The following is a 16536-nucleotide window of genomic DNA, read 5'->3' on the forward strand; positions in this document are numbered from 1 at the left end:
TAGGTCCTTTGCTTTTTGTGATATATATTAATGATTTGGACTTGAATGTAGGGGGCATGATCAAGAAGTTTGCGGATGACACAAAAAATTGTCCGTGTGGTTAATAGTGAGGAAGAAAGCTGTAGACTGCAGGAAGATATCAATGGACTGGTCAGGTGGGCAGAAAAGTGGCAAATGGAATTCAATCCAGAGAAGTGTGAGGTAATGCATTTGGAGACAGCAAACAAGGCAAGGGAATACACAATAAATGGGAGGATACTGAGAGGTGTAGAGGAAGTGGGGACCTTGGAGTGCATGTCCACAGATCCCTGAAGGTTGCAGGACAGGGAGATAAGGTGGTTAAGAAGGCACAAGGGATACTTTCCTTTATTTGCCGAGGCATAGAATATAAGAGCAGGGAGGTTATGCTGGAACTGTATAAAACATTAGTTAGGCCACAGCTTGAGTACTGCGTACAGTTCTGGTCACATTACAGGAAAGATGTGATTGCACTAGAGAGGGTGCAGAGGAGATTTACGAGGATGTTGCCAGGACTGGAGAATTTTAGCTATGAGGTGAGATTGGATAGGCTGGGGGTTGTTTTCTTTGGAACAAAGGAGGCTGAGGGGAGATTTAATTGAAGTGTACAAAATTATGACTGGACTAGATAGAGTGGATAGGAAGGACCTATTTCCCTTTGCAGAGAGGTCAGTGATCAGGGGGCATGGATTTAAAGTAATTGGTAGAAGGATTAGAGGGGAGCTGAGGAGAAATATTTTCACCCAGAGGGTGGTGGGGCTCTGGAACTCACTGCCTGAGAGGGTGGGAGAGGCAGAAACCCTCAACTCATTAAAAAAATACCTGGATGTTCACCTGAAGAGCCGTGACCCACAGGGCTACAGAGCAAGTGCTGGAAAGTGGGATTAAGCTGGGTGGCTATTTTTCGGCCAGCACGGATACAATGGGCTGAATGGCCTCCTTCTGTGCCGTAACTTTCTATGTTTCTATGAATTGCCGGGTTTTTCCCTCTCCCCTATTTTTGTAACATTTGCAATCCTCCAGTCCTCCGGCACCGCCCCCATATCTAATGAGGATTGGAAGATTGTGGCCAGAGTCTCCGCAACTTCCACCCTTACTCCCCTCACTAACCCAGGATGCCTCCCATCTGGACCGGGTGACTTTTCTACTTTGAGTACTGACAATCTCAAGTACCTCCTCTTTATCTATTTTTATCCTCTCCAATATCACTACTACCTCCTCCTTTACTGCTACAATGGCAGCATCCTCTTCTCCAGTGAAGACCGATGTGAAATATTCATTTAGTACCTCGGCCGTGCCCTCTGTCTCCACAAGAAGGTCTTTTTTTGCCCCAATCGGTCCCACCCTCCCTTTCACTGCCCTTTTACTATTTATATGTTTACAACAGACTTTTGGATTCCCTTTTAAATTACCTGCTAATCTATTCTCATTCTCTCTCTTTGCCCCTCTTATTCCCTTTTTTGATCTTCTCTGTACTTCCTGTATTCAGCCTGGTTCTCTGAATTATGAATCTTACATTTATCATAAACCTCCTTTTTCTGTTTCATTTCAATCTCTATATCTTTAGTATCCAGGGAGCTCGAGCTCTGGGTGCCCTTCCTTCCCCCTCCTGGGAATGTGTCGACTCCCTGAAGGCTTCCCATTATTCAGTTACTGATTTAACTGATCATTTTTGATTCCAATCCACCTGGGCCAAAGAGCAGCGTCTGACCCCGTCAGGGTCAGGGATCAGCAGGTCACTCCCACTCTCCCTGTCAGGGTCAGGGGTTAACAGGTCACTCCCGCTCCTCACTCCTCAGTGCCTCCGCCTCTCCTGCTCCTCCAGTACGAATGTTGAAGAATATCCTGATATCTCATTAAACTCTCTGCACATGGCATCAAATCAGGTCACACTGAGCTCGTTCTCTCCAGGATATCACATGAATCCACACTCCTCGATATTAATAAACTCACTGAACACATTCTGGGAACATCAGAAACTCACAGTGTTCCAGAAACTGATTCCAGGTCACCTCCTGTGGGCTTCTACAGAACAAGTTACATCGAGAGGGAAGCAGTGGGGAGAATTTGTGCCGGGAATGCTGCCCATAGCTCGATGCTCCGATCCTTCCTGCTGGGAATGTTACACATGTGTGCGTGTGCGTCTGCATGTGCGTGTGTGTGCATGCCTGCGTGTGTGTGTGCACGTGTTGGTGTGTGCGCATGTGTGTGTTTGCGTGTACGTTCACATGTGTGCGCACGTGTGTTCATGCCTGCTTGTGTGTGTGTGCGAATGTGTGTGTGCACGTGGGTGTGTGTGCACATGTGCATGCCTGTGTGCATATGTGTGCGCATGTTGGTGTGTGCGTGTGTGTGTGCGTGTTTGTGTGTGTGTGTGTGAATGTGTGTGTGCACGTGGGTGTGTGTGCACATGTACATGCCTGCATGCGTGTGTGAGCGTGTGCATGCCTGCGTGCGTGTGCGTGAATGTGTGGGCGTGTGTGCGTGCACGTGTGTGCATGCCTGCGTGTGTGCGTGAGTGTGTGTGTGCGTGAGTGTGTGCACGTGTGTGTGCGTGTGGTGTGTGTGAGTGTGTGCGTGAGTGTGTGCGCGTGTGCGCGTGTGTGCGTGTGCGGTGTGTGTGCGTGTGCGGTGTGTGTGAGTGTGTGCATGTGTGTGCGTGTGTGGTGTGTGTGAGTGTGTGCACATGTGTGTGAGTGTGTGCGTGAGTGTACATGTATGTGCGTGTGCGGTGTGTGTGCGTGTGCGGTGTGTGTGAGTGTGTGCGTGAGTGTACATGTATGTGAGTGTGCGCGTGCCCTGATTTTAACCTAGCCACAGCCCTGAGACTAGTCTCTGATCCAATTTTAGCGCTAAATTAATGGGAATGAAGGATTAATGTCTCCTGTGAATGGTGTAAGAGGCAGTGATGGGGATCAGGGAGAGATGTGGAAACACTGACTTGGGACAGTTATTGGGGACAGGTCTCGGGGGGAATTAATGGAGGATTAACCCCTCCCATCGCTCTGCTTACCCAGCACCTCGTCTCCACCAATCACATTCACGTGTTCCTGGCAAGCGAATGATATGCCTGTGAACTCAGGCAATTTTACGATTGGGCAAATCCTGACAAACATCAGCCGACCCGAGCTTCAGGTCTGGAGTCTGGAGTCTGGGTTCTGGGGTCTGGGGTCTCAGGTCTGAGGTCTGAGGTCTGGAGTCTGGGGTCCTGGGTCCGGTATCTAACGTCTGGGGTCTGGGGACTGGGGTCTGCGGTCCTGGGTTTGGTGTCTGGGGTCTCAGGTCTGGGTTCCTGGGTCTGGGGTCTGGTGTCTGGGTCTGAGCTTTGGGGTCCTGGGTCTCGTGTCTGGGGACCCAGGTCTGAAGTCTCGGGTGGGGCCTGGGGTTTCAGGTCTAGGGTCTGGTGTCTGGGGTCTCGGGTCTGGGTCTTGGGTCTCAGGTCTGGGGTCTGGGTTCTCAGGTCTGGGGTCTGGGGTCTGGGTCTGGGGTCTGGGGTCTCAGGTCTGGGGTCTCGGATCTGGGGTCTCGGGTCTCGGGTCTCGGATCTGGGGTCTCAGGTCTGGGGTCTGTGGTCTTGGATCTGGGGTCTCGGGTCTTGGGTGTGGGGTCTCAGGTCTGGGGTCACGGATCTGGGGTCTCGGGTCTCGGGTCTGGGGTCTCAGGTCTGGGGTCTCTGGTCTGTGGTCTTCGGTCTGGGGTCTGGAGTCTGGGGTCTGGGGTCTGGGTCTGGGGTCTCGGGTCTGGGGTCTGGGTCTGGGGTCTGGGGTCTCAGGTCTGGGGTCTCGGGTCTGGGGTCTCAGGTCTGGGGTCTCAGGTCTGGGGTCTCGGATCTGGGGTCTCGGGTCTCGGGTCTGGGGTCTCGGGTCTGGGGTCTCGGGACTCGGGTTTGGGGTCTGGGGTCTCAGGTCTGGGGTCTGGAGTCTGGGGTCTGGGGTCTCGGGTCTGGGTCTGGGGTCTGGGTTCTTGGGTCTGGGGTCTCGGGTCTGGGGTTCTGGGTCTGGGGTCTGGGGTCGTGGGTCTGGGTCTCGGATCTGGGGTCTTGGGTCTCGGATCTGGGGTCTGGGGTCTGGGGTCTTGGGTCTGGGGTCTGGGTCTGGGGTTTCGGGTCTGGGGTTTCGGGTCTGGGGTCTCGGGTTTGGGTCTGGGGTCTGGGGTCTCGATTTGGGGTCGGGTCTGGGTCTCGGATCTGGGGTCTGGGGTCTGGGGTCTTGGGTCTGGGGTCTGGGTCTGGGGTCTCGGGTCTGGGGTCTCGGGTCTGGGGTCTCAGGTCTGGGGTCTGGGGTCTCAGGTCTGGGGTCTGGGTCTGGGGTCTGGGGTCTCAGGTCTGGGGTCTCGGATCTGGGGTCTCGGGTCTCGGGTCTCGGATCTGGGGTCTCAGGTCTGGGGTCTGTGGTCTTGGATCTGGGGTCTCGGGTCTTGGGTCTGGGGTCTCAGGTCTGGGGTCACGGATCTGGGGTCTGGGGTCTGGGGTCTCAGGTCTGGGGTCTCTGGTCTGTGGTCTTCGGTCTGGGGTCTGGAGTCTGGGGTCTGGGGTCTGGGTCTGGGGTCTCGGGTCTGGGGTCTGGGTCTGGGGTCTGGGGTCTCAGGTCTGGGGTCTCGGGTCTGGGGTCTGGGGTCTCAGGTCTGGGGTCTCGGATCTGGGGTCTCGGGTCTCAGGTCTGGGGTCTCGGGTCTGGGGTCTGGGGTCTCAGGTCTGGGGTCTGGGGTCTCGGGTCTGGGGTCTGGGGTCTGGGGTCTGGGGTCTGGGGTCTCGGGTCTGGGGTCTCGGGTCTCGGGTCTGGGTCTGGGGTCTTGGGTCTGGGTCTCGGATCTGGGGTCTGGGGTCTGGGGTCTTGGGTTTGGGGTCTGGGGTCTGGGTCTGGTGTCTCAGGTCTGGGTCTCGGATCTGGGGTCTGGGGTCTGGGGTCTGGGGTCCTGGGTCTGGGGTCTGGGTCTGCGGTTTCGGGTCTGGGGTTTCGGGTCTGGGGTCTCGGGTTTGGGTCTGGGGTCTGGGGTCTCGATCTGGGGTCGGGTCTGGGTCTCGGATCTGGGGTCTGGGGTCTGGGGTCTTGGGTCTGGGGTTTGGGTCTGGGGTTTTGGGTCTGGGGTTTCGGGTCTGGGGTCTGGGGTCTCGGGTTTGGGTCTGGGGTCTTGGGTCTGGGTCTCGGATCTGGGGTCTGGGGTCTGGGGTCTTGGGTTTGGGGTCTGGGGTCTGGGTCTGGTGTCTCAGGTCTGGGTCTCGGATCTGGGGTCTGGGGTCTGGGGTCTGGGGTCCTGGGTCTGGGGTCTGGGTCTGCGGTTTCGGGTCTGGGGTTTCGGGTCTGGGGTCTCGGGTTTGGGTCTGGGGTCTGGGGTCTCGATCTGGGGTCGGGTCTGGGTCTCGGATCTGGGGGCTGGGGTCTGGGGTCTTGGGTCTGGGGTTTGGGTCTGGGGTTTTGGGTCTGGGGTTTCGGGTCTGGGGTCTGGGGTCTCGGGTTTGGGTCTGGGGTCTGGGGTCTCGGGTCTGGGGTCTCAGGTCTGGGGTCTGGGGTCTGGGTCTGGGGTCTGGGGTCTGGGTCTGGGGTCTGGGGTCTCAGGTCTGGGGTCTGGGGTCTGGGGTCTGGGGTCTTGGGTCTGGGGTCTCGGGTCTGGGGTCTCGTGGATTACCTGGTGATAGTAGTAATCTTCGAACTCTGGTTCATACTGAGGCACAGGTGCGTTCTCTGGGTACTGCCCATTCTTTAATAAATCCTCACATCCTGTGCAGACAAACAGAAGCACAATTAAACACAGCAGTTGCCAGATGTGTCGGTTATTGTGGTCAAGACAAAACAGCTGGACATCATTGGCAGGAGATTTGTGAAGCAGGAGAGGAGGCACCTCCAGCTGTGCCGCACAATTAATAGTTCAATACCTCAGAGTTCACAGGAGAATGTGAGAGTGGGACTGGATCACCAAGGGGGGAAATTACAGACAAGGACAATGGGGGAAAGGCTCCAGACAACACGTCCGGGAATGCTCAGGGAAGTCAGAAAGAAATAGTAGAGGTTATGACCACAATCTTTCAAGGGTTAGGGGAGATAAACCCATGCCTGTGACCAACTGTCCCTGGAGTACAGTTCCATGGGAACTGACTCTCCCTGGGTACAGGTACAATGGACCATGTGAGATCACGCAGTGAGTGGCAGCAAGGTATTCGACTGTGGAGGTCCTCACAATGGGGCCAGACGGTGGCCACACACAAACTCTGCAGCAGGAATCACTAAACCAGGAACCCTGGCTGGTTTTCCTTGCTCTGCCCCAGCGGGCGGAGATGAGTCGGACAGCACAGAGCAGCGATGGATGGGACCATATTCTCCGTTGCTCAGATACAGGAGATTTTAAAATGTAAGAACGAGGAGCAAAGACAATGTTTAGGTTCTCGATCAGACTCAGTCCTTACCTTTGATTGTAAAGACACCATGACAGAAATCCTGGAAGCTAATCCTTCCCAGGTTCCTTGGGTCCAGGCACTTGGCCACTTTCTGCAGCTGTGGAAACAGAGAGTTCCTGTTATTTTCAGTTCCCCACACTCTCCCATCCAGCTCACTCCACACAGGTCAACATTGCCCAACTAGACTCCCCGATCAGCCGTGATTACATCCACTTTCCCCACCTCACGGGGCACCAGGGATACAGCAGCCAGCTTCCCATCACACCACAGTTCAACACAACATAGGTTCCAATTTCACCATTCATTGTCAAACACTCCCAGGGCAGGTACAGCATGGGTTAGATACTTGGTAGGGTGGGTATGGGGTGGGTATGGGGCCAGTAGGGTGGGTATGGGGCCGGTAGGGTGGGTATGGGGTGGGTAGGGTGGGTATGGGGTGGGTATGGGGCCAGTAGGGTGGGTATGGGGCCGGTAGGGTGGGTATGGGGTCGGTAGGGTGGGTATGGGGTGGGTATGGGGTCGGTAGGGTGGGTATGGGGTCAGTAGGGTGGGTATGGGGTGGGAATGGGGTGGGTAGGTTGGGTATGGGGTGGGTAGGGTGGGTATGGGGTGGGTATGGGGTGGGTAGGGTGGGTATGGGGTGGGTATGGGGTCAGTAGGGTGGGTATGGGGTGGGAATGGGGTGGGTATGGGGTGGGTAGGTTGGGTATGGGGTGGGTAGGGTGGGTATGGGGTGGGTAGGGTGGGTATGGGGCCGGTAGGGTGGGTATGGGGTGGGTAGGGTGGGTATGGGGCCGGTAGGGTGGGTATGGGGTGGGTATGGGGTGGGTAGGGTGGGTATGGGGCCGGTAGGGTGGGTATGGGGTGGGTATGGGGTGGGTATGGGGCCGGTAGGGTGGATATGGGGTGGGTAGGGTGGGTATGGGGTGGGTAGGGTGGGTATGGGGTCGGTAGGGTGGGTATGGGGCCGGTAGGGTGGGTATGGGGTGGGTATGGGGTGGGTAGGGTGGGTATGGGGCCGGTAGGGTGGGTATGGGGTGGGTAGGGTGGGTATGGGGCCGGTAGGGTGGGTATGGGGTGGGTATGGGGTGGGTATGGGGCCGGTAGGGTGGATATGGGGTGGGTAGGGTGGGTATGGGGCTGGTAGGGTGGGTATGGGGTGGGTAGGGTGGATATGGGGCCGGTAGGGTGGGTATGGGGCCGGTAGGGTGGGTATGGGGTGGGTATGGGGTGGGTATGGGGCCGGTAGGGTGGATATGGGGTGGGTAGGGTGGGTATGGGGTCGGTAGGGTGGGTATGGGGTGGGTATGGGGTGGGTAGGTTGGGTATGGGGTGGGTAGGGTGGATATGGGGCCGGTAGGGTGGGTATGGGGCCGGTAGGGTGGGTATGGGGTGGGTATGGGGCCGGTAGGGTGGATATGGGGTGGGTATGGGGTGGGTAGGGTGGGTATGGGGTGGGTAGGGTGGGTATGGGGTGGGTATGGGGTGGGTAGGGTGGGTATGGGGTGGGTATGGGGCCGGTAGGGTGGATATGGGGTGGGTAGGGTGGGTATGGGGTCGGTAGGGTGGGTATGGGGTGGGTATGTTGGGTATGGGGTGGGTAGGGTGGGTATGGGGCCGGTAGGGTGGGTATGGGGTGGGTATGGGGTGGGTAGGGTGGGTATGGGGTGGGTATGGGGTGGGTAGGGTGGGTATGGGGTGGGTATGGGGTGGGTAGGGTGGGTATGGGGTGGGTATGGGGCCGGTAGGGTGGATATGGGGCCGGTAGGGTGGGTATGGGGTGGGTATGGGGTGGGTAGGGTGGGTATGGGGCCGGTAGGGTGGGTATGGGGTGGGTAGGGTGGATATGGGGCCGGTAGGGTGGGTATGGGGTGGGTAGGTTGGGTATGGGGTGGGTAGGGTGGGTATGGGGTCGGTAGGGTGGGTATGGGGTGGGTAGGGTGGGTATGGGGTGGGAATGGGGTCAGTTGGATTATCGGACTAGTGCGGCTTGGGTTCTGGGGGCATCCTCAGTGATGCTTTGAGTAAGTCCCTTTCAAATAATCTCTGGGCACTTTCTCTATAACCTCTGTGTGAGCCCATCTGGTAGTAAATCACAGGAAGAGCTCAGTGTGAATGACAGAGCTCCAGAGGGTGGCAGGCAGGAAGCAGGATGTTGATAGTGGGGAATCAGAGATGGTGGGGATCCGGGGATGATGGAGGGAAGGTCATTGATGAAGCAGCTGAAGATGGTTGGGCCTAGGACACTGCCCTGAGGAACTCCTGCAGCAATGTCCTGGGGCTGAGATGATTGGCCTCCAACAACCACTACCATCTTCCTTTGTGCTAGGTATGACTCCAGCCACTGGAGAGTTTTCCCCCTGATTCCCATTGACTTCAATTTTACTAGGGCTCCTTGGTGCCACACTCGGTCAAATGCTGCCTTGATGTCAAGGGCAGTCACTCTCCCCTCACCTCTGGAATTCAGCTCTTTTGTCCATGTTTGGACCAAGGCTGTAATGAGGTCTGGAGCCGAGTGGTCCTGGCGGAACCCAAACTGAGCATCGGTGAGCAGGTTATTGGTGAGTAAGTGCCGCTTGATAGCACTGTCGACGACACCTTCCATCACTTTGCTGATGATTGAGAGTAGACTGATGGGACGGTAATTGGCCGGATTGGATTTGTCCTGCTTTTTGTGGACAGGACATACCTGGGCAATTTTCCACATTGTCGGGTGGATGTTTCTTATGCCACGTGTGTCTGTGCACTGAACTCGTGTTTGGCCAACTGCCCAGAACAAGAGAGGAAAGTTCAGTGGAGAAGTGACCTCATTGGTGATGATAAAATCGAAAGGTGAAAGGTTGTGTTGGAGAGGTGGTTATTGGAGGATTTTGAGTCGAACTGTCCCAGTGTGGGCACTGTGTGAGGGGCAGAGTCACCCATCTAAAAGTTCGGTGGGGGGGGGGAAGATCCCGGCAGGGGGGGAACGACCATCTGTCCCTGATCCTGAGCACAACTAAACAAAACCAACCTGAAATAAACACACTGAGCAATTTCCCGAGACTCTCACTGATTATTTATTGATTTGTTTGCACCTTCTCTGTGTGAACTTTCACCTGCTCTCTCCTGTCTGGTGGTCCACGTGCTCTGGGTCTGTGACCGTATATGGTGTATCTGCAATCTCCACCTCTCCCAGCACTGTACACAACTGAATCACATCTCCTCTCTATCATTCCTCCAGTTCACACTCGCCTGTGAGTCACATTCCATCACCATCGCACTCCCTGTCTACATCGCTGCTTTTTATAGATCTGCACCTCCCTCTCTCTGTAACTGTGTCACCACAGAGCAGTGCGTGATGTCAGTGCTGAGACGACTGTTGAGAAGCTGTGTCTGAGCGGCATTAACAGACACTGGTGAAAGCTGCCTGCTTTTGTCAGTTATATAAATTCCACAATTTGTTCCAGGTTCTGCAGGTCTCCACAATGACTTCACTATTTAAAGATGATGTGGAGATGCCGGTGATGGACTGGGGTGGACGAATGTAAGGACTCTTACAACACCAGGTTATAGTCCAACTGTTTTATTTGAAAATCACAAGCTGTCAGAGGCTTTCTCCTTCGTCAGGTGAGTGTGGGATTCCATGAAGGTTACCGCATATAGTCAGAGCCATTGCTGCGTCCATAGGTCAGGAACAGAGAGACCTGGGGGTGTGGGTATGAACAGACCTGGGGGTGTAGGTAATAACAGACCTGGGGGTGTAGGTATGAACAGACCTGGGGGTGTGGGTATGAACAGACCTGGGGGTGTGGGTATGAACAGACCGGAGGTGTAGGTAATAACAGACCTGGGGTGTAGGTAATAACAGACCTGGGGTGTGGGTAATAACAGACCTGGGGGTGTAGGTAATAACAGACCTGGGGTGTAGGTAATAACAGACCTGAGGTGTAGGTAATAACAGACCTGGGGTGTAGGTAATAACAGACCTGGGGTGTAGGTAATAACAGACCTGGGGGTGTAGGTAATAACAGACCTGGGGTGTAGGTAATAACAGACCTGAGGTGTAGGTAATAACAGACCTGGGGTGTAGGTAATAACAGACCTGGGGTGTAGGTAATAACAGACCTGAGGTGTAGGTAATAACAGACCTGGGGTGTAGGTAATAACAGACCTGAGGTGTAGGTAATAACAGACCTGGGGTGTAGGTAATAACAGACCTGGGGTGTGGGTAATAACAGACCTGGGGTGTAGGTAATAACAGACCTGGGGTGTGGGTAATAACAGACCTGGGGTGTAGGTAATAACAGACCTGAGGTGTGGGTAATAACAGACCTGAGGTGTAGGTATGAACAGGCCTGAGGTGTAGGTATGAACAGACCTGGGGTGTAGGTAATAACAGACCTGGGGGTGTGGGTAATAACAGACCTGAGGTGTAGGTATGAACAGGCCTGGGGGTGTAGGTAATAACAGACCTGGGGGTGTGGGTATGAACAGACCTGGGGGTGTGGGTATGAACAGACCTGGGGGTGTAGGTAATAACAGGCCTGGGGGTGTAGGTAATAACAGGCCTGGGGGTGTAGGTAATAACAGACCTGGGGGTGTAGGTAATAACAGGCCTGGGGTGTAGGTAATAACAGACCTGGGGGTGTAGGTATGAACAGACCTGGGGGTGTGGGTATGAACAGACCTGGGGGTGTAGGTAATAACAGACCTGGGGGTGTGGGTATGAACAGACCTGGGGGTGTAGGTAATAACAGGCCTGGGGGTGTAGGTAATAACAGACCTGGGGGTGTAGGTAATAACAGGCCTGGGGTGTAGGTAATAACAGACCTGGGGGTGTAGGTATGAACAGACCTGGGGGTGTGGGTATGAACAGACCTGGGGGTGTAGGTAATAACAGACCTGGGGGTGTGGGTATGAACAGACCTGGGGGTGTAGGTAATAACAGACCTGGGGGTGTAGGTAATAACAGGCCTGGGGTGTAGGTAATAACAGACCTGGGGGTGTAGGTATGAACAGACCTGGGGGTGTGGGTATGAACAGACCTGGGGGTGTAGGTAATAACAGACCTGGGGGTGTGGGTATGAACAGACCTGGGGGTGTGGGTATGAACAGACCTGGGGGTGTAGGTAATAACAGGCCTGGGGGTGTAGGTAATAACAGGCCTGGGGTGTAGGTAATAACAGACCTGGGGGTGTAGGTAATAACAGACCTGGGGGTGTAGGTATGAACAGACCTGGGGGTGTAGGTAATAACAGACCTGGGGGTGTAGGTAATAACAGACCTGGGGTGTAGGTATAAACAGACCTGGGGGTGTAGGTAATAACAGACCTGGGGGTGGAGGTAATAACAGACCTGGGGGTGTAGGTAAGAACAGACCTGGGGTGTAGGTAATAACAGACCTGGGGGTGTAGGTAATAACAGACCTGGGGGTGTAGGTATAAACAGACCTGGGGGTGTAGGTATAAACAGACCTGGGGGTGTGGGTATGAAGAGACCTGGGGGTGTAGGTATGAACAGACCTGGGGGTGTGGGTATGAACAGACCTGGGGGTGTGGGTATGAACAGACCTGGGGGTGTGGGTATGAACAGACCTGGGGGTGTGGGTATGAACAGACCTGGGGGTGTGGGTATGAACAGACCTGGGGGTGTGGGTATGAAGAGACCTGGGGGTGTAGGTATGAACAGACCTGGGGGTGTGGGTATGAACAGACCTGGGGGTGTGGGTATGAACAGACCTGGGGGTGTAGGTAATAACAGACCTGGGGGTGTCGGTCCACAAGCCTTTGAAGGTGGCAGGACAAGGTGAGAAGGCTGTTAAAAGAGCAGATGGGATCCTGGGTTTCATTAATAGAGGCATAGAGTGCAAAAGCAAGGAAGTTATGCGAAATCTTTATAAACACTGGTTCGGCCTCAGCTGGAGTATTGTGTTCAATTCTGGACACCACACTTTAGGAAGGATGTCAAGGCCTTAGGGAGGGTGCAGGGGAGATTTACCAGAATGTTCCAGGGATGAGGGACTTCAGTTATGTGGAGAGACTGGAGAAGCTGGGATTGTTCTCCTTAGAGCAGAGAAAGTTAAGGGGAGATTTGATCGAGGTGTTCAAAATCATGAAGGGTTTTGAGAGAGTAAATAAGGAGAAACTGTTTCCAGTGGCGGAGGGTCGGTGACCAGAGGACACGGATTTAATGTGATCGGCAAAAGAGCCAGAGGGGAGATGAGGAGAATTTTTTTACACAGCGAGTTGTTCTGATCTGGAATTCACTGCCTGAAAGGGCGGTGGAAGCAGATTCAATAATAACTTTCAAAAGGGAATTGGATAAATACTTGAAGGGATATTCGCTGATGACTGCACAGTGTTCAGTTCCATTCGCAACCCCTCAGATAATGAAGCAGTCCGAGCCCGCATGCAGCAAGACCTGGACAACATCCAGGCTTGGGCTCATAAGTGGCAAGTAACATTCGCGCCAGATAAGTGCCAGGCAATGACCAACTCCAACAAGAGAGAGTCTAACCACCTCCCCTTGACATTCAACGGAATTACCGTCGCCGAATCCCCCACCATCAACATCCTGGGGGTCACCATTGACCAGAAACTTAACTGGACCAGCCATATAAATACTGTGGCGACAAGAGCAGGTCAGAGGCTGGGTATTCTGCGGCGAGTGACTCACCTCCTGACTCCCCAAAGCCTTTCCACCACCTACAAGGCACAAGTCAGGAGTGTGATGGAATACTCTCCACTTGCCTGGATGAGTGCAGCTCCAACAACACTCAAGAAGCTCGACACCATCCAGGACAAATCAGCCCGCTTGATTGGCACCCCATCCACCACCCGAAACATTCACTCCCTTCACCACCGGCGCACCATGGCTGCAGTGTGCACCATCCACAGGATGCACTGCAGCAACTCGCCAAGGCTTCTTCGACAGCACCTCCCAAACCCGCGACCTCTACCACCTAGAAGGACAAGGGCAGCAGGCACATGGGAACAACACCACCTGCACGTTCCCCTCCAAGTCACACACCATCCCGACTTGGAAATATATCGCCGTTCCTTCATCGTCGCTGGGTCAAAATCCTGGAACTCCCTTCCTAACAGCACTGTGGGAGAACCGTCACCACACGGACTGCAGCGGTTCAAGAAGACGGCTCACCACCACCTTCTCAAGGGCAATTAGGGATGGGCAATATCCCATGAACGCCCACATCCCATGAACGAATAAAAAAAAATCGGCATCAGCAGAGCCGGCAAAATCTCCCGCCCTTAACCCCAGAACACCGACATCTGGGGAGGAACATCAACCTTCATCAATCCCATGGTTCATTCCGACAATGCACAGTTCACCACAGGATTGTTTGCCTCAGTCCCACAGTGCACGATTCCCCACAGGATTGTTTGCCTCAGTCCCACAGTGCACGATTCACCACAGGCCTGTTTGCCTCAGTCCCACAGTGCACGATTCACCACAGGCCTGTTTGCCTCAGTCCCACAGTGCACGATTCCCCACAGGCCTGTTTGCCTCAGTCCCACAGTGCACGATTCACTACAGGATTGTTTGCCTCAGTCCCACAGTGCACGATTCACCACAGGCCTGTTTGCCTCAGTCCCACAGTGCACGATTCACCACAGGCCTGTTTGCCTCAGTCCCACAGTGCACGATTCACCACAGGCCTGTTTGCCTCAGTATCAAACTGGGTGGTTCATTTCACTTCAAAAAGCTTCAAATAGATCATCGGGAAGGAGAAATCACAAAGCTTCGCCCATTAACAATGGACCAACCGGCAGCACTCGATAAATCACACTGACTCACCATTCTACACAACTCAATAAATCACACTGTATCACAATTCGACACAACTCAATAAATCACACTGTATCACAATTCTACACAACTCAATAAATCACACTGTATCACCATTCTACACAACTCAATAAATCACACTGACTCACCATTCTACACAACTCAATAAATCACACTGTATCACCATTCTACACAACTCAATAAATCACACTGTATCACCATTCTACACAACTCAATAAATCACACTGTATCACCATTCTACACAACTCAATAAATCACACTGTATCACCATTCTACACAACTCAATAAATCACACTGTATCACCATTCTACACAACTCAATAAATCACACTGTATCACAATTCTACACAACTCAATAAATCACACTGACTCACCATTCTACACAACTCAATAAATCACACTGACTCACCATTCTACACAACTCAATAAATCACACTGACTCACCATTCTACACAACTCAATAAATCACACTGACTCACCATTCCACACAACTCAATAAATCACACTGACTCACCATTCTACACAACTCAATAAATCACACTGTATCACCAATCTAAACAACTCAATAAATCACACTGTATCACCAATTGAAACAACTCAATAAATTACACTGACTCACCATTCTGCACAGCTCAATAAACCACTGTGTCAACATTGTATAGAACACAACAACCCACACTCTGTCACCATTCTATAGAACACAATAAACCACACGGTGTCACCATTCCACAGAACAAAATAAACCACACTGTGTCACCATTCCACAGAACACAATAAACCACACTGTGTCACCATTCTATAGAACACAATAAACCACACTGTGTCAACATTCAACAGAACACAATAAACCACACTGTGTCACCATTCTATAGAACACAATAAACCACACTGTGTCACCATTCAATAGAACACAATAAACCACACTGTGTCACCATTCTATAGAACACAATAAACCACACTGTGTCACCATTCTAGAGAACACAATAAACCACACTGTGTCACCATTCAAGAGAACACAATAAACCACACTGTGTCACCATTCTATAGAACACAATAAACCACACTGTGTCACCATTCCACAGAACACAATAAACCACACTGTGTCACCATTCGATAGAACACAATAAACCACACTGTGTCACCATTCCACAGAACACAATAAACCACACTGCGTCACCATTCTATAGAACACAATAAACCAAACTGTGTCACGATTCTATAGAACACAATAAACCACACTGTGTCACCATTCTATAGAACACAATAAACCACACTGTGTCACCATTCTATAGAACACAACAAACCACACTGTGTCACCATTCTATAGAACACAATAAACCACACTGTGTCACCATTCTATAGAACACAATAAACCAAACTGTGTCACCATTCTATAGAACACAATAAACCACACTGTGTCACCATTCTATAGAACACAATAAACCACACTGTGTCACCATTCTATAGAACACAATAAACCACACTGTGTCACCATTCTATAGAACACAATAAACCACACTGTGTCACCATTCTATAGAACACAATAAACCACACTGTGTCACCATTCCACAGAACACAATAAACCACACTGTGTCACCATTCTGTAGAACACAATAAACCACACTGTGTCACCATTCTATAGAACACAATAAACCACACTCTGTCACCATTCTATAGAACACAATAAACCACACTGTGTCACCATTCTATACAGCACAATAAACCACACTGTGACACCATTCTATAGAACACAATAAACCACACTGTGTCACCATTCCACAGAACACAATAAATCACACTGTGTCACCATTCTGTAGAACACAATAAACCACACTGTGTCACCATTCTATAGAACACAATAAACCACACTCTGTCACCATTCTGTAGAACACAATAAACCACACTGTGACACCATTCTATAGAACACAATAAACCACACTCTGTCACCATTCAATAGAACACAATAAACCACACTGTGTCACCATTCTATAGAACACAATAAACCACACTGTGTCACCATTCCATACAACACAATAAACCACACTGTGACACCATTCTATAGAACACAATAAACCACGCTGTGTCACCATTCGATAGAACACAATAAACCACACTGTGTCACCATTCTATAGAACACAATAAACCACACTGTGTCACCATTCTATACAACACAATAAACCACACTGTGTCACCATTCCACAGAACACAATAAACCACACCATGTCACCATTCTATGGAACACAATAAACCACACTGTGTCACCATTCCACAGAACACGATAAACCACACTGTGTCACCATGCCACAGAACACAACAAACCAC

At 52.3% G+C, this 16536-nt stretch overlaps 1 pseudogene; it reads right to left on the bottom strand.

Moving 5' to 3' along the window:
- Positions 1 to 3515: 3515 nt before the first annotated feature.
- The window catches only part of LOC137341437 (uncharacterized), a 64581-nt pseudogene continuing 51560 nt past the window's right edge, over positions 3516 to 16536 (bottom strand).

This window comes from Heptranchias perlo, chromosome 23 (assembly GCF_035084215.1).
Source record: "Heptranchias perlo isolate sHepPer1 chromosome 23, sHepPer1.hap1, whole genome shotgun sequence".
NCBI lineage: Eukaryota > Metazoa > Chordata > Chondrichthyes > Hexanchiformes > Hexanchidae > Heptranchias > Heptranchias perlo.